A 26,268-nucleotide genomic window follows, 5' to 3' on the forward strand; every position below is an offset into this window, starting at 1 on the left:
TTCTTAGCCAGCCCTGGTGGTCAAATGGTTGAGATTTGGTGCTCTCACCTCCTTGGCCCAGGTTCGTTTCCCGGTCAGGGACCCACACCACCCCTCTGTTGGTTGTCACACTGTGGCGGCTGTGTGTTGCTGTGACGCTGAAAGCTATGCTGCCAGTATTTCAAATACCAGCAGGGTCACCCATGGTGGACAGGTTTCAGCAGAGCTTCTAGTCTAAGACAGACTAGGAAGGAGGGACCTGGCCACCCACTTCTGAAGAAATTGAGCATGAAAAGTCTGTGAACAGCAGTGGAGCACTGTCTGATGGAGCGCTGGAAGGGGAGAGGATGGCGCAGAACACCGGGCAGGGCTCAGCTCTGCCGTCCACGGGGCCGCTAGGAGTCAGAATCCACTCCACGGCGTGGACAGCTGTGTTTCTTATACAAATAACGTCAGAGGCACATCACTGCAGCATTATTCACGCTCTTTGGCACATTTTTGGGAGATTTTCACTTTGAGATAAAGTTTGATCTCTTGTTAGAGAGAAAACTTTCTATATTATAAGGACTTGGGTTTTGAAGAATACTGTTAGTTACAACCCCTTACACATGATAATACGATTGAAAGGCTGTCTCCTGCTTACTCTTGGGTTTGGCCGTCTCTGACCTCTGTTCTTCTTTCGGTGTTACCTCTGAGTTCCTTCCATCTTCCTGACTGTCCAGCTTCAGGACTGTGGGCTCTTGGCCCTCCTGCTGTTCTCTGGAGTCAGGCAGAAGTGATGTAGACAGTTTGTCTTTCAGGAGTCACATTAAGCATTGCGTAACAGAGACACGTCCCCTCCGCAGCATGTGGCATAAACAGATGAAGAGTTTCTATTCCAGTCAGTTGTGCAGACCCATATGATGACTCCACAGTCACTAGAACTTAGGTTTCTTCACCCTTAGTTCCTGAGGAGCACTGGGCTTCCAACCTTAGGAATATTTCAAAATTGCAAGATGGCCACTGCAGCGCCAGCTATCATATCTGCATTCCAGGAAGCAGGAAGAAGCAAGAGCAAAACAGACCACAGCCTAGCCTACTTCAGTTCCTTTTAGCAAAGGTCCTCTAAGCTTCACTCAGTGATTTCTCCTGGTCTCTCTTTGGCTGATTTTGGCATGGGAGTAGATGAGGGGAGACCGCTTGTGAAGAGAAACTTGTATCATCAAGTCTGTCGTCACTTCTCCTGTCCTGGTTAACCAGAGTGTCTTTTTTCCCCCCTTTCTAATTATGATGTATTTAGGCAATAAAACCTGTTATATCAGAAATGGATTGATTTTTACTTACATAGGAAAAGAAAATTGTTTCCTTTTAACTTTTCCTATTACCAGTGCATAATTACATACAGTTACATAATGATAACTGGAATATAACAGGAATTCATGTCCTAAAAAGTCTCAAATGATTTTATTCAACAAAAGAATCTGTAGTTACTCTGATAACTATTTCTGCTTCTTTCACAAATCCACTTTATTTTTATTTCCTCTGTATGAAGCGAAATAAAATGAGTTACTATTTATTAAAAATTACTATATGCTGGTCAGTATTTTCAGTGGTTTTTCTTTTTTCATAGTATTTAGTTCTCACAAAAAGTGTTTTGAGAGGGTTACCGATGTTGCTGCCGTTTCGCAGATGGCCACACAAGCACAGCGAAGTCGGGGATACGCACAAGGGCACTCAGCCAGGAGACGGGGAACCTTGGCTGGGAACCTGATCCACGGCCTGCACTTGTGACCACTTTCCTGTAAAACATTGCGTTTTAATTTAAATATCCACATCCCGAGGATTCAACAAAGAAAACACCTGAACAACAGTGCTTAAGGATAAAAATTAATATTTAGTACAAATTTAGAGCACAGGGCCTAAAACAGTAAACACTCAAAAATAGTTGTATTTTAAGTTGACAAATGAATCAACAGAGTGAACCCAAGATCACAGCAGGAAGGCTGCCGCCAACTTTCAGAGGTTATGAATCTGTTCTAAATATACGGTCATAGAGGAAAAGGTTTTAACTTAATTATCTTGAGTAAGAAGTCACTGTATAGATTACATCGCTGTCCCCCAATGTGTAAAACAGCCATATTTTGAAGTTTTAATAGTTTGGAAAGCTTTTTCCCACAGAAGCAATGTGGTTAAGTCATCAGGCTGGCCCTGGGAAGCCAGGGTCATGGGGAGGATGCTGGAGTCAGAGTCCAGGACAAATAGCGCCCGGGAAACTCTGGCTATTCATTAAACCCAGGAGGCTCCACAGAAGCACTGGGAGCACCATCTTATCAGACATCTGAGGCACTCCTAGGGCCGTTGACCCCAGCTGCATCTCTCCAACTGTTTCTATGGGAAGGATGTGTTTGCAGTTTCAGTTTGGGGCTCCAGGGGTTCGTCTGGGCCTCGTGTGGGGAGGTGGCCTCTTCCAGACCCCTGGGACGCTTCTGCAGGCCAGTGCAGGGGGTCCCCCAGCTCCAGGCTCCGGCCACTCCCGTTCCTGGAGCTGGCTTCCAGCAGGGCAGCAGCTCAGATCGGCAGGGACCAACGACAGGGTGTGGGATGAGGGGCTGCAGTCCAGAGCTTCTTGAGGGGAAGGCTTCTTGTCAAGATGTCTTCCAGGTAACTTCCTCTCTTTTTTCCTGAAGACTTGACCTGCTTCCTCTTCAAATGCACAGCTTGTCGGTCCTGAGTCGGCTCCACTGTGGAGCTTGATGTTGGCGGCCAGCCGCTTCCCCTTCTCTTCCCTTTCTGAAATGTGCATAAGTGTAGCCGCTGTTTTGATACTGTTGCTTTCTAATTTACCAGCAGCAATAGGGAAAATGTCAAACTAGAAAAGTTTTTATTTTCTGGCCATTTTATCACAGGGTATAGTCAAGGGGTCAGCAATGGAGAACCAGATGTGAGAAGAAAGACATTCAGGAGTGATAGGGGAGGGGGAGTCCACCCTTCAAGGAGTATAATTTAAACACATCTTATGTCAAATTTTGGGAAGGCAAATATTAAAGCCGCTAATTCAAGGAACTAATTGCTAACAGGGAGCCTGGAGTTCGGCGGGGGCCCTTCTCAATAGCAGCTGGACAGTCAGTGGAAGAGGAACTTAAGAATGGAAGCGAGAAGTGTCTCTGGTGGTTTGTCTTTCCTTTTCTCCCTCCCTTCTCTCTCACAACTACTAATTCTGAGACCACAAGTGAGAAGAGAAGAGCCAGAGGGAATCCCCAATATGAGAGTTCCCATAACTGCAGGCCACCAGACTGGGGCAGCGGTCCCAGGATTATTGTTGGGAACCACCTATATTTTAACCCCAGATCACAATTTTAGGCCGAGAAGGATCCTTTGACGCTATCTCAATTTATTCAACAATATTTATGTTTGAATTTCTGTTAACATTAGCTTGAGACTTGCTGTTTCTTGAGGTCCGACACTCTGTTTTCTCGAGACCCCATATGACTCCACACATCTTAAGTTAGAATTATCTCTGCGTAAAATTCAGGCTTGGTGTGTAGGCTTCTGTATTTCAGAATCACTTCTACTTAAGTCCTAGCTGTTCTCAAATAAGGCAAGAAGCATCTGCTGTTAATAGTTGACAGTAAATTACACAAAGTAAAACATGAATAAAGTAAGAAAAGCCGGGAAGCTTTCCTGTCATTTTCAATTTTCTGCACAAGCACGGACATAATCAGTGTTTAGGATCTGCTTGTGACGGATAAATTACATCTGCGATTCATTCTTTTCCACGGTTCTGCATTCACTCGATAATTAGCTTTCAGATATCTTTGCTCATCTAATATTCTAAAATCGTTCATAGACTGAAAATAAGTCTCATAACATTTCCTAATCCTAGGAAGCTTTGATAACTAAACAGTGTAGCCTACCAAATGGGCCAAATTAAAAAAAAAGAAAGGTTTTAGAGAAAAATAGAGCCAAATTTATCATGCCTAAAATAAGACTTCTCTTTGGTAGGCAACATTGCTTTCCATAAAAACAATTCTCCTTTAAGGGAAGCACCCAAGAAATGAACCATGAAGAAAGAAATAACTAAAGAATTCATTATTTATATAAAGAATCCTGTTAAGAAAGATCTGTGTTCTGAATGAGCTATCTTTCTTCATGTTATCTCATATCTCTTCATGGCTAAATGGAAAGTAATGAAATCTAAATCTAGCCACGAGAAAAGATTATCATCATGATTTTATTTATTGAACTTTTTTCCCCACTATTATGCACTTTTACTGCCAGACATTGCCTCCCATGAATCATAGTGGAGTAACGAATTGAAAACAAATGTCCACATGCGAAAATCCAATATATTTAAAAAAAAAAAAGCTCAACCTAAACTCAGATGAACTAAAGAGTCGTTATCTGCACTGAAGAAGACTCATCTTCATTGCGGGTTTTTGCATGGTGGGATTTCTCAAAGTAACTCCCCCAAAGCTTTTCAATCATCATTAACACATAGTAGCTTTATATATGCCATGACTAATGTGGGTTAAGTAGGCATAATGAGAAGTGCAAAATTATTATTATTTTTTAGAATTTTTGTGTGTGTGTGTGGAAGATGGTCCCTGAGCTAACATCTGTTGCCAGTTTTCCTCTTTTTGCTTGAGGAAGATTGTCCCTGAGCTAACATTCATGCCAGTCTTCCTCTATTTTGTATGTGGGATGCTGCCACAGCATGGCTTGATGAATGGTGTATAGGTCCACACCTGGGACCTGAACCCATGAACTGTGGGCCAGCGAAGCAGAGTGCGCAAACTTAACCACTACATCACCAGGCCAGCCCCTATTTTATAGAATTTTTATTAGCTACTCTTGGCTTCTGTGTTTCCCACTAAGGATGAATAATGCTGGAGAGGAGATTTTCACCAGAAACACGTATTTTTATACTGAAGGTTTAGGAATTTAAAGAAATTGCAGACCAAAGTATATCCCACTTCTGCATCTCAATTCAAGGAAAATAATCCATTCTTCCTGCCCTTTTCATCATTTGTTGCCTGCTATGTACCAGACATTGTGATGGGGAGTACTCCTGCCAGTGTGAATAGCACACACAGCCCCGCCTTTCTGAGTGTTGGTAGACTGGTGGTTACTGTGAGCTTTTGAGCTTCTGAGTAGTACAGTGAAGACGAAAATGATCGTAGAATAAGAATCAGACACCATTGTTTTTACTCATCTTTGATTTTAAAATGTCCTGCTGGAACACAAATATTCTCCCATAAAGCATGAGTAGACATTAAATGTCCTCATGTGCATCTGAGAGATTTGTTACGAAGACATTGGAAACTGTTGCCTAGTCACTGTAGGAAGAGCAGATGAGTTTCAGGTATGGTTATGTGTGCTGCAGGAGAAACCATGTAACTGTATTAGTCAGAATGGCTTTACCACTGATTTTCACGTGGTAAGAGATTTATACCTGACCCATCATCATATTCCATAATTTGGCAACCTGAGTCAGATTGATTTTTAGGTAACACATGTTGAAATGATTAATTTTACTCCCCTGATTTGATCATCATCTGTTGATTATGTGAAATGATGAGGCTCAGAATGATTAAATAGCCCATACAAGGTTGCACAGTCGGGAAGTAGTTGAACTGTCTTCAGCGCCTATGCTTTCCCCCTTCACTCTGAGTTTAACTTGTTTATGCTGGTGAGCGTATGCGTACAAAAATATGGTGTTAATTATTAGTGAGTCTGCGTATTAGAGGGATGGACATAGTTAGGCAAGTGTTTGTTGAGTCACTGGAATTGCCTGAATTTAAGACGGCTATATTTTTTAAAATATGATCACTCATACTTTTTCCTAATTCAGAACATCCCTGAATAATCGCTAATAAAATTTTTTCATTTAAGATGGGAAATTTATACTGAATTTTTAACTAGAAGTCTGATAATGCAGATTATCCAAACCTTAGGTCAGGAAGAATTTTGAAAGTCATGCCAGCCCAGAAACAGTATAGCAAACCAGAATAAAAGACTGTTCTCGGCATGGGGAATGAGTTTCAGGACTCCCAGACAAAGCTGGGAAGTGAAGTAAAGGGTACCAGGTAAGGAGGTTTTCATTTCATAACTGTCCGTATGAGTTTTTTTGCATAAAATAGAATATTATCTCTTATTCAAGGAAGTAGTATAATTTATTTTTTCTAATGTGTAGAACCAGGAGACATTATTTTGTAAAAGACTGAGATTTCATTCTTATTTCGTGAGTTTTACCATGCATTTATAATAATGTTGGAAGCAAACAGAAAAGTGTGCTTACAACCTTTGTAAGTCTTTGTAAATTGCACTGTGTGAATTTAAAATCTAGATGAAACCATTCACCTGCCTCTTTGACAATGATTCGTATTATATGCCTTCCTGTTGTATCTCATACTTATGTATTTATAACTTTTAATATTACATTTTAAAAATTAGTAAGGAATAAAATATAGTAGTTAATTTTAATTCTTTATATGTTTGTATAGTGCACTATGTTAATAATGCTGAAATATCTAGATTCAGAAAGAGGAAATTTTTTCACATGAATACCTTAATTTCAGAATAGCTCACCACATTCTTTTTAAGACTTGTGCATTATATGTAATTGCAATGAAAGTAGCTATGTAAATATAAGAATCAGTGATGGAATTTTGTTCATGATATGCATGTTTGCTCTCAAAAAAACATGGATTTAAGGATGTAAAATTCCTGGGCTTAATAGGTATTTATTAAATGTTAGTTTAAATTGCAATCCTGGACTATTAAGAGATGTATCTCCAATATTAACGATCAGTGTATCATTTAAAATGTTCTCTGGATAATATATAATTATTCTCACAGAGAATTCATTTGAATGAGTGATTGCTTGGACAGAAGGAAAAGAAAACCTTTCACATCAATCTAGTATCCAGGGCCCTTTCCTTAGTGCCTTTTGGCCATTTTCTTGAATGTATCAGTTTAGTCAAACAGCCAGTTAGAAATATTTTTAAGAAAATTGTCTTTGATGTATAAAATCAAACTTGGTAGATAAGTCAAACTTATTTTGTCTCCAAAACCTAACTGATTGCAGAGAAAAGTGAGCAGAATTCCTGGTCCTTTAATTTCATCTCTCTGGGCATTTTCTTCATTAGTTTTAGCTTTACTTTTTTTTTTTGGTCATTTTCTGAGTATCTAGGTTAGTGTCTATGCTCTTTTCCTTAGGATGAAACTTACAGTGAATATTATTTTATAGCAAATAAATATTGGTGCTAGGAAAAATGAGCATGTAGTTTTCACTTAGTCCCAGTGCTACCTTGGAATTTTTTTGGTTAGGAAGATTGGCCCTGAGCTAACATCTGTTGCCAATCTTCCTCTATTTTGTATGTGGGATGCCACCACAGCATGGCTTGACAAGCAGCATGTAGGTCCGCACCCAGGGTCCAAATCCGTGAATCCCGAGCCACTGAAGTAGAGCACGCAAACTTAACCACTCCGCCACTGGGCTGGCCCCACCTTGGAATTTTTAATCAAAGTGGGATCTTCAGAATAATTACAAAAAGCCATATGCAAAAATGTCTAAGAAAAAAAACTGTGTTTTGGGGGCAGCCCAGTGGTGCAGCAGTGAAGTTCGCACATTCCGCTTCGGCGGCCTGGGGTTCGCCGGTTCGGATCCCAGGTGTGGACATGGCACTGCTTGGCATGGCATGCCATGCTGTGGCAGGCGTCCCACATATAAAGTAGAGGAAGATGGGCACGGATGTGAGCCCAGGGCCAGTCTTCCTCAGCAAAAAGAGGAGGATTGGTGGCAGATGTTAGCTCAGGGCTACTCTTCCTCCAAAAAAAAAAAACCGAACTGTTTATGGCAGAGAGTAAGAGCTGGTTGAGGGCCCAGACTGTGCACTGAGTCCATCAGTGCCTTCCTCGTGACTCTCTGCCAGTGACTGTCCCTCCTGCGTCCCAGTCTCCTCCTCTATAAAGTGAGACTGACGCCACCTGCTCCGCAGTTCATGAGACTCAGTGAGGTGAGTCGTGATGGAGATTCTCCGTGACTGGCAGCTTCTAGTTCTTGTCCGACTGCTAGAAGTCGGTCTAAGTTATCTTTCCTCCTCTAAGAAGAGCTTTGCCTTGTGTCAGCATTAATGTCGTTTTCCGTGTTGTGCTACAGGTTTCTCTCTGTTATTTGTTTAAAAACTTAAAAATGACTTTTATGTGGAATGTGTGTAAATGTGCATGATCACATGCTAGCTTATTGACTTACTGTTATCAAGAGAAACGCCCCTTAACCTCTTAACATGCGCGCCCCTTGACTTTAATCTCATTGAGGTAGTAGCAATGAGATAATTCCGTGTTTATATCATAGTCTCTGCCTGAAAACCCGTTTCACAGATGCAGTTGTCCATGGGTGGAAAAGTGGTTGTAACCGTCTGCTCCACGTTTAATTTCATTTAAAACTAATGCCTCTTTAGCTCTATTTTGGTCTAAAAGAAGTAATTCATATTTGATATTTAAATACTATATTATTTATGTAAATTTCTTCCTAAAAGACTCACCTAAGACTTTTTTGAAAAATAAAATTGATGTTTATTCAGTAAAGTACCTGCACAGAGTAGAAGTTTAAATATTAAGGTACATTTTTTCATGATTTGCACTCTCCCTACTTTGTACGTTTTAGACCTGTATAAACTTACTTGTTAAAATGTCTCCCACTTACTTCCTCAAAGGTATAAAGAAGCATCCAAAGGCCATGATATCCTATTTATCATAGCCTCATTTTTCCCCCTTTCACTCTTACTCGAAATTGATAGCAATCCAATTCTAGCCCAGTAAAATGGTCTCTTTTGCTCCAAGATATTTAAAGGTGCTGGTCTCATTTACAAGGTGGAGACTCTCGTCTTTCATTAGAGCTAGGAGAGTAAATACTTTCTGCAGCATGTATGGAAAAACCCAGACTCCCTCATTTTATTGGTTCTTCAGGAATAATATAGCCGAGTAGTTTCCCACGGCTAGCTCTGGGCTTTCCTTTTCGGTTGTGTGTCAATATCGTTATGTTCTCATTCCAAAGATGAGCTGTGCATTTGCTGTTTGATTTACTGAGCCATGCCACTGCCTTCTTGTTAAGACTATTGATTATTGCCCATTCTGATCTGCTGTGTATTGATTTAGCATGTGGCAATGAGTTAATTGTGTTACTTGATGTTAAAGGAGTGTCCAATATCAGCTCAGAGGAGATGCTTGTATCCTGTTTGGTTGTGTTGGCTGTTCAGGCTTTTAACATGTGAAACAATTGGGAGAAAGTACAAGAGGACATCTGAGGGCATGGAACTTAAAATTTGTTTTCAGCTTTTTAGAAGATGCCAAAAATTGTGCAGTAAGGCCTTCCTGGAATTAAATGTTTAATTGATATTTTGTTAGCAGATGTGTAAAACCTGGGATTTTTTCCCCCTGTATTTCTTTTAAAAGTCAAGGGCGGTGGCCCCCTTAGATGCTCACTTTACACTGAGAAAAATTCACTCTTCTTTGAGAATGGTTTCGTTCTGAAACTCCATGTTATTGGATGTAAGCAGAATGACGAGCAGGCGTGTGTTTCTCTGGGCGCTCCCACGTTGGGGGGACTGTGGAGGTAGAAAATGAAGCTAAATGATTAAGCGAGGAATCAAATGAGTTCTTTTTATCTACTGTTTTGTTTCATGTTTCGTAGTTAAAAAATATTTTTTCGTGTAAATAACATTTAAGGTAAGGCTGATATTTACTACTTTCTTTGACATTAATTGTTTGAACTTTTCAAACTTCAGACAATCCACACTTAATGTAAAAAAAGTTACCCTTCCGAATGAGGTCATGGTCCCGTGGTCCCCTAATGAATGTTACCTTTTGTTTTAGCGGCTCGTTTGGCTCCATTCCATGGAAAAGTGTTTATTTCCCATCAGCTCCAAGGTAGGAGCCAAACCAAAGTTAAAGGAACATTTTCCAGCAGACAAGTTTCTACAGATAGTATCAACAGTTAAAGAGCATGCGCTTGTGTGTTCTCTCTTTCACACACACACACACACACACACACTTCTTATAGAAATATTAGATCAGGAGAAAGTATTAAAATAACGAAAGTAACTTTCATGTTAGTGAGGTACTCCTTATTAATCCTTCCTAGTCACATTATGGCATCAAAGTTTGTTTGCTTGCTGGTCCAAACGTATCTGCTTCAGGATGCCTGAAGGAGGACCCCTCTCTCCCTGTGTTATTACCTTCCAGGGCTGTTTGATCCATAACCTTTGGCTACCTCTAGTTTATTTGGCTAGCATACAAATTTTCATGAATGAGAGAACATAAACAATTAGGACTGGCTTTTTTTGAAATGCCTGTTAAAACCCTGGCCTCTTTGAGTCTGCCACTTCAGAACTTTAACAGTAGAAATGTGACAGCTTGGTTTGGAAGTAGAGAGAGTATTAGAGATGGTGGCAGTTGGACCCCCTTGCTACAAATACCTATGAAACCCAAAGCTTCCTCTTGCCTTGGGATCAGCCATACTAACCTACAGTAGGATCCACTTAACTCCAGGTGAGTCAGCAGCTGACGTGGCATGCCCACTGTGTGCCAAGTAGCATCTCAGGTACTTTTCCAGGCTTCTTGCACAAAGCAAAAAAGACTTGGAAAAGTATATTTTCCTCCACTGCTACCACTTGGCCCGACCACCTGGACCTACTCAGCTGGAATCTCTAAACCAAGAGACAAGGCCAGAGATATTTTTAAAAGCTATATGCTTCTGGTTGACAACCACTCTTTTAATACTACTGCTAAGCGGTTCAGGGAATGTAGTATTTTTGCCATGACTCCTCAATCTATATGGAAGGTGTATTTTTCACCTCAGGATAAAACCATCTGGAAATCTTCACATGCTTCAGACTTATATAGAGCTGCTTTGCTTTCTGATTAGCACTGTGGATACATTTTAAAACATGATTGAAAAAATGAAATTACCTACTTAGTAATTTGTTATTTGTAGTTAGAAGGTAGAATCAGTCTGTTTAATTAATGTCTCCATTGGGTTTCTGATTCAAAAATAATATTTTCTCTCTAAATAACATTCCTATGACTTCTGTTCCCCCAAAAAATGCTACGTGCTGTATATTGATTCTAATTAGCAGGTTTCCATTTATTATACATCTTCCGTTTTGCTATATCTCCTCTATTAATTATAATAAAATAGCCAGTTGGTAAAAGAATAAGTGTCACTTTTAAGATTTTTATAATCTGTATCAACAAATGTGGAGTTTCAGTGGTGACCTGGTTGACCTCGTGACTATTTTATTTTTGGAAAGAATTTCATATTTTTTACATATTTTATTTCAACTTATTATCTCCAGATAACTCTAAATAGAGTAATCTCTGAATAACTATAGTATCTTTTCTTTGAATTTCTAATTGACCCTTATTTGTAGCACTGAAGTTAAAAATAATGGTGGAGTCTGTTATAACTTAAGGATTTTACTTTTGTTCATTTGATCTTTTACCTTTTAAGAATGCAATGGATTTAAATGTACAGAACTTTTCTTGCATAAGTGGTAGTCTTCGAGCATAGCAAATGAATGGATTAGCCTGTGTGGATATAGTTTTATAAACTACCAACACATGAAAGTGGTGCTAAAACTCTACATACCGTTACTTTAGAACTTCATGCATAGATTGCATGTGTTGTTCTGGGAAACAGGGAAAATTGATGGTCAGCCTTAGCCTGTAGTATATTTTGACAGTATGAATGAGTCAAGCAAGCAATTTTCCAGACTGTTTCATAGTACAAAGGAAAGAGCTTCTAAGGAAGTCATTCTTATGACTAACTGAAAAATATTTTTCTTAGTAACTGTTTTAGAGAAAAACAGGTCACTGTTGGAAGAAAAATGAAATCTCAAGTTACAAGCATCATGAGTGATTTGATCACCAAAATGTGTTTATCTTGTGACAAAACTCCTTAAAAAGATACCATCTAATACATTTCCAATTATTTAATCAATGTTGTCTTGAAACTCAACAAGACATTATGTAACACCATTACGGGTTTTAATTCCACCATCATGGCAGAACTGTGGCCATCCTGTTTCTCGAACTGTTTTTATTCCAGGAGCACAAATAAAGCTGCATTTATCACCAACTTAAAGATCACATGTTTTAGGTTTATAAAATTACTGCAAATTTATTCCACCGTGTGGTTCTAAGCTGCATTTGAATGAAAATAGGACTTGATTGATGGAAAATCATTTGTTTGTGGGTTTACAGATTCTCCTCTAGGGGGTTTGAAAAGATGCATTGTCCAGCAGCAGTTCTTCACCCTGTGACAGGGGGCTCAGTGTGAGCTTGATGGATTCCAACCACTGGCTTTATCATTACTGCATAGATCTTTGAAAGGACGGGCTGCAAATCTCATTTCTAAGCCATGGCTCGCTATTATGTCAGTTTGAAGAACAGAAATAAAATCAATACAGATTCAAAAACCGACACTCTGCAGTCATTCACAAACTGCAGCCAGCTTTCCAACTGTAATATCCTGGCTAGTTAAGCACCCCTGATTGCTGTGATTTTTCAATATCAGGCTAATGTGTAAAATTTGGAATATAACCTACTAACCTTATTTTTATTTGTACTGCTGGAGGTGTTTCTAGCATTTTTGAGGTAACTTGAAAGAAAATTGAGATTCAGCTGTGATTCCACTGAGGTTAGCTTTTTTACCAGAGTAACTGTCATACAGCCAATCACGTAGTCATCAGTTCTCCGCTAAATTACAGCTTTGTAAAAATTTTAAGAGGAAAAACTTCAGGTGCGAGGGTTTTCCGTGAAAAACCTGACCTTTTTTCTTGCCTACATTTAAGATTTGTTTATCTTTTTCATTTTAAAAGGTTATTTATGTAACATTCAAGGATTTTGCTTGATATTTAGAGATAATTTTTTCCTTTATCACTTTCAACATTGAACTCCAGGGATGCGTAGATTCTTGGGATGGCAGTTAGAAGACTCTTTAGAAATGATGTCATGCAATCGATTTGTTTTACAGATTAGGAAACTAAGGAGCCATCCATGGGGTTAGGACTCACTCATGTTCATAAAGATCTTGAGATCACCAGGACTCTTTAAATATGGCGGGTCAGTAGATCACAGCAGAAACTGGAATATGCTATCTTTCTTTCTTGAAAATGACATTAGTGACACACCTGGTTGATGAAAACTGCTAGTAAGGTCAAGTCACTGCAGTTCAGGTGAATGACTTTCTTAACTGTTCTGATGCCTTGGTTCCTGGCAGTGTTAAAGATTTACAGTGTTTTGCTGTTTAATAGCAGGCTCTCCAAAAAAAAAAGTATGCGCGTATAAACCTAAGTTTGTCATAAAATTTGCTAATAAAAGGAGGTATAGGACACAATTTAAAATGATAAAAAATATATAATACCCTATATTTTAAATTCTATGTAGCCAATTCTGTAAGCCAGTTCTTACAGAATGCTCTCTTTTTTCCTGCTAAACTCTTGCATCTGTGGCCAAACTGTGGTTGCCATTGACAGATGAGTAGATGAGTTCACTTCTGTCTCTCTGCTTTTACTTGTAAGAGGCTCTCATTCTATAATGATTATCAAATGAGACATACTTCATGAAGTAAATAACGTTTCTTCTATACATTTCTCTACCATTATATGTATTACAGAATAAATCACATTATACCTGATTTTACAGTTCATTTGTGCATATTTCTTTTTCCCACTAGTTTATAAGCTCCTTAAGAATGGAGAGCTTATGTTAATCACTTCTGTATGTATGATGTCTTACGTATCCTTGGCAATCGTTAAGTGTTTAGTGAATTGAAAGCAGTGTTTCTTCCTGACTATGACCAATAATTGTGAGCAGATTTTATGTGCTTTTAAATTCAACTTTAGAGAATTTTTTTCACGTAATGGGGCATTTGTCGGATGCAACATGTAACCATACGTAAAATATTTCTATAAAGAAACCAGCGCCTTTCATTCTTATAGGACTCATTTAGTTAAGTTGCTCTGACATTGTATAGACTGTTCATGTTCTGTTGATGTAAATTTCCTTTATTTCATGCCATGTTTTCTATGTTATCTTGTGCGGGCAGCACTCAGGGAGCTGGTCAGACTTCCTGATATGGTAGCTGTAGATACAGCCCATGTCTCAGAGGGGAATGATAAATTTGCCGGTGCAGTGACACAAAACACAGTTATTCTGGTAATGGCCTTAGCTCCCCGTTAGTAAGAGTGCTTTGTTGGAAAAGTACCAAGCTTACGTGGAATAATATTTACCCTTCAGAGATTTTGTAGGGAGAAGTGATACCCCCAGGATAGCAGCATTATCAGTGCTTTGTTTTTCCTTTTTTTTTTTTTTTTTTTGACTCTACTGATAGTAGGAAGAAGAACCTGGATTGATGTTGGTGTTTATTGTGAGACGAACATGCTGGGAGCCAGACTGGGACTATAGTTGTTGCTGTTTTTACTATAGAACACATACCAGTAACAAAGATACACGATATTTGTAGAGAGATTCATGTATCTCTTGCACTTGAATTTCTCCACACTCTAATTTTAGAAGAAAAAAAAAATTAAGTTTTGTCTTCCAAGTGTGAAAACTTTATAGTGTTGCAAATCTTCAACCTGGAGCAGAAAAGAGAGTCCAGGCTTCCAAAAAATCTAAATGCCCAGGCCCTGCCACATGTTAACTTGCTCAATGTTTTTTCCCTTCAACAATTATTTTAGGAACTGTATGAGGTAAGCTATTTTAAAAAGAACTGAAAAGTTCTAGAGTCAAATATGATCCAGATTATACGTTAATGCCAGTAGTCCTGGCAATTTAGTATTTGATTGAGAAGAAAGCTACATTTATCTGCTTTGAAGAAGATCATCAGGAGGGATTAAAAATTTAGTACTTCAGGCTCATTAAGGGTTGGAGTGGAGTAATTATGTAGCTGCTAACAAATGCTACAGTCACCACTTGAACATTAGGATATGTTACTCCCTGAGACTTACTGGCCCTCTTCAAGGAGCTTCGCAATTTGTAAATGTCATCTTTGGAGAGTAAGTGTTGCTGATCCATTATTTTAGATTTGGCGTGCTTTTCTGTAAACAGAGTGTGTTTTCAGAGAAGGTGAGGCCTTGATAATAATCTTAAAAAGATACGGATTCTCTAGAGTCTTTCCCCTTGGCGTGATGCCACCCTTACAGTCTTGAACTGGGACAGTGCTCAGAAGGCATGATGTAGAGAAGAACTTCATACTACGTGTATTTTGTTTGTTGATAATTATGAGGCTAGTCTAATTTTCTAATCTTGCAAGTTGGGAAGTAATTAAAGTGCTCAAGAGACAGCAGATTGAGCTTGTTGTGCCATTCTTCATCATCAAAATTTTAAGGCGTTTTATATCAGTAACTCTGTACTTGTGTATTTCAAGTCTTGCATCCTGTCTGTAGAGCACACAGCAACATCTTAATTTCAAAAGATGTAGTCAAATCTACTCTCAAACTAACTGGAAGAGATAGTGATATTTGTTTTATCTTGAGATTTTTTTGCTGGTTATTTTTTTAATCCAGACCTATCAGTTACCACCTAAATCAATCTCTTAATCCCTAACTAAAGCCTATTCATTCTTGTTTTAGATGTGATTCTAATAAGACAGGGAGTATTACTGTAGTATAGAAATATGAACACATACATACTTACCAGGTTCTTTTACTGCGTGAAAATGCAGTGACAGGAGAGACACATCAGAGCTCTGCCATCCTTACAGTATAGACCATTGTAGTTAGGTTTTTACCCGCGTGTCCCCCGTCTGGAAGCTGCTTAAAAGCACAGACTGTGCCTTAGTCACCTTTGAAGCTCTGATGCCTACCCATAGGCCTGATGCATGGTAAACTTCCAATAAATATTACTTTACTTATATTAAACTTAAAATGTGGAATACCAGCTGAAATGGTAGCTCCCAATTCATGCCATGACCTTCCTCGCCACCACTCCCAAGATTTACAAAAAACTATTAAACTAATTATTGTCATTATGGTTGTAAATTAGACCATACATTTTATTAAAAATTGACATAGTCACCTCTTTGAAAGGCCTCTTTCATTCAAGGAAATGAAAACTAGCATTGTATGTAGAACACTAAAATTGTTTGACATGATTTTCACTTCTCAACTAGCTGTGGTATCACAAAGATAAAAATATACACCTGTATTCTCATCTCGGTCTGATAACTGGACTGAAAAAATGTCAATTTAGTTAAGTAACAAAATTGGTTGTTTGAGTTATTTTGTGTACTAGGCAACAGTGTTCTTGATTGATTTTTTTTTCATTTTTAATTGTTTATTCCGTGATTTTTTTCTCCCCTGAGGCAGTGGACTGAAAAAGTGAGATTCTTCTGCTATTGATAAGCCTGAAGAGTGGAAATCAATAGTTAAATTGACCCGGTAAAAGATGTCTCTTGCTGAGACAGGAACATCAGGAAGCAACAAGTCTACTCTCTAACGAGGATCAGAAACCTCTTTTGCTTTTGTTTTCTATGTGTGTTAAGTAGCACAAGGCAGTGCTGATGAACTGAATGTTTTCTGTGGAGTCTGTTTAAGCCAAGATTCTCTTAACTAATAGACGGGCTGCAGGTTCGCAGGAGCTGGATTCAGTAACAGGTCAGCACCAGACTTCCCGCATGCCAAAACTGGGGACATACTGGCTTACGGTTGCTAGACCTCTAAACAAATTTGTGTAGAATTCATCTTTTTTGCTTTGCTAATCACTCTTGGTTTTCTTTAACATTATATTTACATTCTATGTGAAAAATAGATTTTATATTTCATTTAAAATTCGTCTAGATATGTTTATTGGACACTGTTGTTAAATGATAAAGGAACTTTATAAGGAGATAGGATCAATATATTAATATTGATAATTCTAAATTCTTTTTATGCACATATAAAATCCATCTAACTATGTTTATTCATTTGATGCTATTGTTAAGTGAATAACTTAAAGGAATGTTTTTAAAGCAATGGTGTAAATACACTAATATTAACAATTTGAATTACCTTTTTTGTACATATATCTGTATATTCTTTAAATATAAATAACACACATATATACATCTAGTTCTATAATTGGCTTTTCTTCCTTCTTTCTGATCAGTATCATTCAACACCTTTTATATGACAGGCAGTTTGTAAAGCACAGGGTATACAAAATCATCCTCCCTTTTTTGGTTGCAACGTCTGTTACTGACCCAAATCAAATAGTTTCCTTCAATTGTGCTTTCCTTTTCAAATTCTCTAGTTAGAAGTCAATCCTCTTGTGTGCTCCCTGAGGGAAGACTAGTTTAGCAGGAAATCACTTACTAATCACAGTCGGTTAATCACATAGAAAGAACACTTTTTTTAATGCCAGCTCTGTCATTCATGGAAAATGTATGTTTCCTTGAGGAATCTCTTATGAATTACTTGTTCATCCTCATTGCCTTTCACACATTAAATTATGCTTCTCAGGAGTTCATTAATTTCACGTGTAAATTGACCGTTACCTGTAGACAGAGTCCTCTGAACAACACAGATAGCAATTGTACCTTTCTTTGATTTCTTGTTACCTGTTGTCCTGGTCATGTAATGGGCCTGTCTGTCCCGCTGTCCCCTCACCTGTCTGTCCCGTGGAAGGCTGCAGGCAGTGGTTTGCTGGAGCTGGCTCACATCCCACCTCTTCCCACCTCCGTGTCCACTTATGTCATGTTGGCCGCTTGAAGCTGGCCACGGTGGGAGTATTTACACCATGGAAACTGGCAAACACAGCAGCTCAGGGTCCTCCCCTTTCCAGAGAGCTCCTTATTAAACACTTAGCAGCACTCCATGTTTACAGTGCCAGCTCTTCTCCTTTTGAAAATTGTTTGACCATGTGGAATAGCCATGTAGAATTTTATGTCCACGTATTTTCTTTCCACACTATTTGAAACACTCAGAACATCACTCTGTATACCACTTGCCAACTGAGTGCCTGGGCAAGTTACCTAGTCCTCCTGTGCCCCACTGTCCTTATCTGTAAGACAGAGATGGTAATACTACTTACCTCAGGGCTGATGTGAGGTTGAATAAGAGATACATTTATCTCGGTGTACTAGCAGAGTGCCTGATGCACAGTGAGCATGAAATAATCCTATCACTTATCTCTCTGTACTTTAATTAACGGATATTTACTGATCCCTTACTAAGTATTTAGCATTTTGCTGAGTCCAATGGCCCATTGATTGAGATTCACTGCCTGTAACGTTGAGTATTAGCCATCATAGCCTGTGGTAAAAGACTTCCTCTTTTGCTGTTCCAACCTAACGTCCTTTGTTCTTTCTGTCTCTCTGCTTAGAACTTTTTTCTCTCTTTATGACTTATGCAGACTTTGTTCATATTTAGATTTCGTTTGGACATTGCTTCCTCTAGGAAGCTTCTCCTCACCCCAGCCCTGGCCATGTTATTGTCCTGTCTCTTTGTTTCATAATATACCCAGTTCCTGTCTCTGTAACTCTCTTTGGCACATGAGTCATAATCATGCATCTCCCTCCCTCTCTGGATTTGAGTGCATGGCCTGTAACTGACTACCTTTGTGTTCTTACCATTTGGTGAAATACTTGGCAAATAGTAGACCCACTGGAAATATTTGTTGAATGGTTGTTGGTTGAAGAAATAAGACATGGACTCTGCTCGTGAAAACCTCTTACTTAGTTGAAGAGATTACACACACGTGTGACATGAAGGTGGACAAGAAAGCATTTTAAGAATGTCTATATTTTTAGATTTTTAAGTGGGTAGTTCATTTTCATATATATATGATTGTTTGAAGTAGGTAGGTCAGTTATTGCCCTGTGGTAGGTAGAGCAGACATTTATGTTCACAGATACAAATGAATTGAGTTAGATCTGCCAGATCAGATTCAAGAAACAAAGCCCAGCTTGTCAACCAGATTTTGTGACTCTGGGTCAGAAATATAAGGGAAAGTTTGGTTATTCTTCTAGGCACTTTTTGTTTTTCGTAGCTTTTAAAAATTATTATGGCAATTTTCAAACATACACAAAATCAGAGAAAACATTATAACAACCTGTATGTAAGCATCAGTCAGCGTTTTGGATGCATGGATCCGTGAATGCATCAGTCAACGTTTTGTCCGTGTTTCATTTATTACCTTCCACATACCTTTTATCGCTGAGAAATTTTAAACTAAATCTCAGACATGTTATCGTTTTACCTACAAATTCTTTAGTATGTTTCTCTAACAGTTGAGAACTAATTTTAAATATAACTCTATTTCCAAACCTATCAAAATTGACAATTGTTTTATTCTATCAGCTACCCACTTTATGTTCAACTCTTCCCAATTGTCACAGCAGCATCTTTTTACGGGTGGATTTCTCAGATAAGCATCTAAACAAGATTTATACATTCCATTTGGATATCATATCTTTTAAGATTCTTTAATGTATGATAATTCCTGCTCCTTCCCCCACCCCCTTCATGCCTTTCTTTGGTGAAAATATTCCGGTTATTGTCTTGGAGAATATCTGAAATTCTGAATTTGGCTAATTGCTTCCTACATGGTACATGTTGTTTACCTCTATCACCCTTATTTTCTGTAGCCTAGAACTTAAAACTAGAATTGAGTCCGTTTCAATGTTACTTGGTATTATTTGGTGAGAATACTTCCTGCATGGTGTTGCGTGCTTCAGTTTGCATCATATCAGTAGCGCATGCTTTCATCCATCCCCACTTTTAATGATGCTGCAATCCGTCAGGGCGTTCAGGTGAACCTGGGCCAACCCCTTTGAAGTGCTTCATCAGAATTGGAGCAGGTGATTTCACCCCATCATCGATTACTTGATAGCTCTATGATTATTTTAGGGATTGCAAAATGGTGACTTTTAATTATATCATTCCTGCTGCATTTATTACCTGGAGTTTTTCTATAAAGAACTTTTCCATAGTAACTAGTTGGCATCTCCACTGTACAGTTTATATTGGAAGGATGGAGAAAATGCATGGTTTTTTATTTATCAAGTTTGAGAATCACACATTAACTTCTAATATAAGATCTAAATATAGTTATATTCAAAGTATTCTAGCAAACGTTTACCGAGTTTCCCTTGGGGAAATTCTTTGAATTATTCCTCCTAATCTTTTTTTTTTATTAATGCATTTTGATAACATTACTTCCCATGGCACCAAAAAGTCCCCTTTCCTTCCTTTTTTGTTTAACATAAATTTACCTCTATATAATGGCATTTATTCACTCAGAAGATACTTATTGTGCATATTTTTCTTTGGCAAACACTGTGCCAGCTGCTGGGGATGCAGACACGAGCCCTGCTTTTTTCAGAGAATATATCATTTGGGCTTGTTTTCTACTCATAATGTGATGTGGTTAAAAAGAAAATAAACATGTTTATGAATCTGTTTTTGCTTACTATCATATTTGGTGTCCTGGACTATACACTTTAACTAACAATATTTTTAGCTGATTTTAGAGTTCCCGGACCTAGTGTCTAAAATAGGGACAATAAAGGGATTTGAAAGTTAAATTGTTCTTGCTGACCCAAAGAAAAGTGAGATGTCTCCATATAGGGCAGCGTGTATGGGACAAACGAGGAAGTTTTTATTTTCATTATTTGAAAAAATAAGAAGAGGGAATAATGGGGATTCCCCCCAAGACTAAAAGTAAAGGATAAGATCATGTGCTATTTTAACATAAGCAGATATTTAAACTTAATTTGACTTCTGTTTTCAGGAAGTAAGGGTGACATTTTATGGATGTCTTTATCTTCTATCATTAAAGTGTGTTTTGTCAGGATTTTCTAAAGTGTTTTTGGATTTTAGGAAAAGTACAATTTGTAAAGCTTTGTGGACATCTTGTATGAAGAGGCAGTATAAATGGGACTAATAAGGCGCCCCCATCTCTGTGGGATTCTGTGACTGTGAGAGAACGAGTATGATAGAATACTGAACTCACCAAAAGAAATGTATCGCGTAAATCTGAGGGTATAATTTGTATTAGGCATGAGATATTATGTTGTAGATTTTAGTTTCTATTATTTAAATACTCATTGTAATTCTAAAACTCTTCTCAGATGTTGTCTCTAAAATTGAAACTCAACTCTTTTGCTCCTGTTCAGGTGGTATATATGGTATAGCTGTTGTGATTATTTGAGATTAGGGTAGAAGGCAAATTCTTGGCATCTAATTAAAAGTAGTTTTTGAAATAGTACTGAAAATCAGAAAGATGGAAAAACTTGACATTCTTGCTAAGTCTATGCTAACATGTTTTGTGATGTTATGCAGAAGTGCTGGGAAGCAAAAGATTTTTAAAAGAAGTGGTTTTATGTTTACTTTGCTAACACCTTATCAGGAGATTTGAAAGGAGACAAAAAGCTAACGCCTTTAGTTGTGGTATCTGGTAACTGAGAATGGGACTGAATTTAACTGTGACGATCAACAAATAGATATTTATATTATGTCAGTTGAGAGAATAGTTGCATTTTTGACTTGAGGAAAAAGCTTAATCTGAATAGCACAAAAGTTGACAAAAGAGTTTGCTAACACGTAAATACTGACTATTTTAATCTGTTAAAAACGGAAGGCTAGCATCAAGGCTCCAGTAGTAAACTTCTAAAAGGAGTTGGTGAAAAGTAAATATTATGCAACATGAAAAGAATACCAGGGGAAAAACTGACAGAGCAGAATAACAGGAAGATTAGTCACTTCTGGAAGGAAAAAAAAAAGGTGGGGAGCAGGGGAAGAAATACTTTAAACAGGAATGTAGAACTGGAAGTGCCAGTGGTAAAAGACAGATATGAGCTAATTTAGGAGTGAAAACGCGCTGTAGAAAAAGGAAGAGTACTGGTTGCATTTAATTAGAAAATATGAGGTTTGTATTAACAAACAAAAACAAAAATGGAGAAAATCTTCTGTTAGGGATTAAGAGAACCCTGTAAAAATAAAAGAAGGATGTTTACTCCTTGGCTGGGCTGGCGTGGCCTAGGTCAGCCAACAATGTCAAACGTGCATAAAGAAAATGTATTTCTTTTAAAACAAACTGACATTGTATCATTTTCAAGTGTTGGATAAAGTAAAAGTGTTCTGGATGTATGCTATTTGATTTGAAATAATTTTCACTTATACATTTACTTATTTCACAACTGAAGGAGTAGCAATCTACAAATATTTTAAGAATTATTTCCATAAATTCTCAAAAATATAAATTGTAACTCTTTCTATATCATATAAAAAAATATATAACAGTCCCTATAGCAGAGAACAAGGAAGTAAACACCACAAGTGTGTGTATGTGTGTGTGTAATCCCATTAGTCCCTAGTTTCTGCCCAGGGTGTTGGGGGCATTCATGGAACAGATTTTGCTTTACACATTTTCGATCTTCTCTGAGTATTCTCGTCTGTTGAATGGGAATGATAATATATCTGCCTCAAAGTTGTGTAATGAGGATTAACTGAACTGGTAGAAATAGGCATATACCTGACATGGATGTGGCATTTTGTCCTTTTAACTTAAAATCCTGTATCCAGATATGGAACACAGGCTTGTATGATGCGTTTCCAACTAACGTATGGAAAGATGAACAATTGCAGTAGAAGCTCTTACTGATGCCTTGATAACAAAATGTCACTTGGTAGGTTACATATATATCCATACTTGACAAATATGAAATGATTACTTCTCTTGGCCATCTCTTAGTAACTCTGGTAAACAATAAATTACATAAAATGTATTTTAAATAAAGTAGTTATCTCTAGGGATATATAAGCACAATATTGGGAAAAAATATGTTCACTCTTCTATCAGGAAAAAAGATGCTGTTATTTAAATGCAGAAAATGGTTTATGTATATTGAAATAAAGACATCAAATTAATCTAAAGACCCAAAACTTCTATTGTTTTATGTAACAATGCAGAATATATTATTGAATTCATAGAAATGTGATAAGCAATCATGTAAGCATTTCTCGTTGATTTTATGATAAATTGCAATACTTTCATGGCTCACGTGCATGAGAAATTCTAACTCCACCACAAAATAACTAGTTTACACAAACACCAAATACTGCTAAAAATCTCCCCCTTCTCTCTCTCTCTCTCTCTCCTCCTCTCCACCCTTTACCCGCACAAATAGAGACACTCTTTCCCTCCACACACACCCCCTGGCATAGCTGCATAGGAAATGTTTATTTTCCAAAGTACAGAAACAAACGTTATCTCAAACGCTGAAAGTCCTTCCTTTTCCTGGTTTGGAAACACTAAGTCATACTGAGTTCCTCGCAGATTTTCTTTAGCCAGCCTTTAGGTTTATTTAAAGCATAAAGTTGTGAGGACAAAATGACTCAGGAATTTGTACTTCACAGTGAGAGCTTTTCACTTCTAGGTCACCAGTTCCTACCTAGCTGACTTAGTATTAGTTAAGGATTGGTTATAGTCACTGTGTTTTTTAGTTTCCAGGAGGAGCTCACTGCAACTCCTCCTGTTTTCGTCTATGTGTGGCCTAGAGCTGATGCTTATTAATATATTTCTTTGCAGATAAAGCCAAGTTCAAAGAATTAAATAAAAGAGAGTAGACCCAGTAAGAGTTATGAATAAGAAGCTATTAATTTATTCATCTACAAACATAACTTCTATTGACTGAGATATCTTTCTAAAAGTAAACTGTGCTAAAATGATTAGAAACTTACATTTTTGTTTTTAATTGTACTGTTATTAACACCGGCAAGAAATAAGAACTGTAACTGCAATAGGTAAGTTGAGCAGTCAGAACATGCATCTGTGTCTGTATCTAAGTATGTATGTTTGGATGACTGTGTAAACGAGTCATATCTTCCCAGCCCATCACTTATTAGAGCCGAGGTCATAAAGTGATTTGTTATGATCCATCTTATATAGCAGCCTATGAATTTACTTTGTTTTTCTCACCCAAAAGATGTCAGAATGTGTTTTTTAGAATTTTTAAATAACTTTTGTGTTAATTTGGTGTTAACATTGGAGACTGAGATAAATTTAGATCTTTTGTCAGCCAAGGAGTAAATCAAGCTTATGTGGGTACAGCGTACAACATCACTACCCAAGGAATTCTGCAGAGAAGGTAGTTGTCTAGAAATTGGGTAAAGATTGACATCTTCCTTCTGTGGACAATTTTCATTGTAAAAATAATTGAGAGTAAATAGATTCTAATGCATTATCTAAGCTTTGCCGCACGGGCACATAAATGTCTTCTTCCTAAATGCCACCAATGGCTGCATTTCTTATAGCTTGTGGCTCGATTCTGACAGAGGGTAGATGTCTTAACCATAACTATATTTTCTCTCTGAAGTTTTCATGGTTTCTTGTGCTAATTTATATCAGGTTAAAGCCAAAAGAGCTGAAGCTAGCCAAAATTAGTCCAGAGAGTTAGGCTTGTTGCCAAATTAAAGAGAGAGGTGGTTTTACGTATTCTTCATTGATTTCTCAGACTTACATTTGGGGCCTTAGGGCCTGATTTGGGCTGTCTGAGATGACCCAGATGGCTTTGTGTCCTTGAGACCTAACTCAAGGGAGGTCATTTCAGCTGCCGAATATTCAAGGAACTATCTTGGTCCAAGGTTGGTTTCAGTCCATATCCCAGTGGAAGATCCTTGGACTTCTGAAGCTTCCTCTAAGCTCACAATTATTGTCTGGGCCCTGATTAGATTTATTTTCGTTAGATAATTAGGTTTATTTGCCAATGATGGGAATAAAATATAAATATGACTGCTAACAATGGTAATCCCCCAAGACAGAATGACTGACACTGTGATGATAATAATGTTACTGCCCTGTTAGTGCCTCTGATGATAGGATATACTTGGGAAAAAAGTGAAAATGGGATCTGACTTTTTAAAAATCTGAGAATCAGGTAAAACATTTGTTAATTCCTTAAGTTGGTGAACATGATTAAGAGAAAGAGGTGTAGAACTGTGTGTTTTATGAGCTTATGTGCTTGATACATGTTAAGTTTTTGAGAAGAGACAAGGATAGCAGGTCCTCCTCCCAGCAGGGTTCTGGCCAGACCTGCCTTTTCTTATTCCCTTTCTTAAAGAGTCTAAGTGCCATCAGCCTTCAGGAGCTGGGAGAGGGTGGCCGCAGGTGTAAACCACGGCGTCAGGAGCTGCATTCCCTGCATCCAGAGTTTACATTTGCTACTTGGTAGTCGTGTGACCTTTGGCGACTTGACACCCTATGCCTCCGATTCCTCAGAAGCATATTTACCTCGCTGGGTGGTTGTGCATCTTAAATAAGTTGATACATGTAAAGGACTTATGGAATTTTAGGGCACACATTAAGGAGCATATATATATATTAGCTGTTATTCTATCTTAGTTTTATGTAGACGTTTTCTAATGTCTATCCTCTTCAAGGTAAACTTGCAATACAGAAATAAATGAAAAGCAGAACTCATGTTGCAGTTTTAACGAAGTGTTCATGGGTTCTAGCCCTGGACCTGTAGAGCCTGGTTCTGATCACTTGTGAGCTCCATGACCTTAAACACATGATGTAACTTGACTTAGCCTCATTCTCCTCGTTTGTGAATGGAACAGTAATAAACCTGATCTGTAGTTTCTGTGAAGATTAACTGGGAATGGAAAGAAAAGGAACTTATCAGTTTTATCAAAACTGGAACAAACTATAGAGGCAAAGAAGTCATTGCTCTTCCTGTAAAATACAGTTCCTGAGACCTGATATTTCCCCATCTTGGGAGTGTTGTAAAGATTATGAAAACATTAGCATTTGCAAAAACTGATTCTATGCCAGGAAGGCAGATAGAATATTATGAAAGAAATGACCAAAATTGCAGGATGGCATTTATTTTATATGGTAACATCCTTTCTTTCATTAACAGGAAATTTTAGGGCAATCCGCTTGCTTATTAGGAGTGGGAAGGGTGATGAAAATTTAAAAAGGATTCATCAAGGCGTTCTTGTAATAAAGCAAATCACTAATTACCTCTTTTCCAGAGAGTTAGAAGCTTAGAATTTCATAGTAGCAGTATATTTATCACCTTGTTGGGGAGCAGATTTTAAGCATGATCACAGGAAAACACCTGTTCTGACACCGTGTGGGAAAGGCACAAGCATACGGGCGAACTCTGTGTAGGTGTCGAGTGAACAAGAATGCTTTGGCTAGCATCTTGCAAGGAGTTGGGTCTAAATGGTCTGCTCCAGCTTCTGCTGCTGCTGCTGCTGCTCATATTGCTGGGAAGGAGAAGTGGCTGACCTGGCGTATCCTTTACTCTTGGTGCTG

At 38.0% G+C, this 26,268-nt stretch overlaps 1 protein-coding gene and 1 long non-coding RNA gene across 50 annotated transcripts in view; one reads left to right on the forward strand and one right to left on the reverse strand.

The window, feature by feature from the left end:
* MBNL1 (muscleblind like splicing regulator 1) overlaps window positions 1–26,268 on the forward strand; it is a 192,344-nt gene that overhangs the window by 59,027 nt on the left and 107,049 nt on the right. The window lies entirely within an intron of this gene.
* LOC139041484 (uncharacterized) lies at window positions 1,452–26,264 on the reverse strand. Its single transcript, XR_011496710.1, has 2 exons — window positions 17,613–26,264; window positions 1,452–9,566 (listed from the first exon to the last, which is right to left on the reverse strand). It is a non-coding gene; the product is annotated as an uncharacterized lncRNA (long non-coding RNA).

Source organism: Equus asinus, chromosome 21 (assembly GCF_041296235.1).
Source record: "Equus asinus isolate D_3611 breed Donkey chromosome 21, EquAss-T2T_v2, whole genome shotgun sequence".
Taxonomy (NCBI): Eukaryota; Metazoa; Chordata; class Mammalia; order Perissodactyla; family Equidae; genus Equus; species Equus asinus.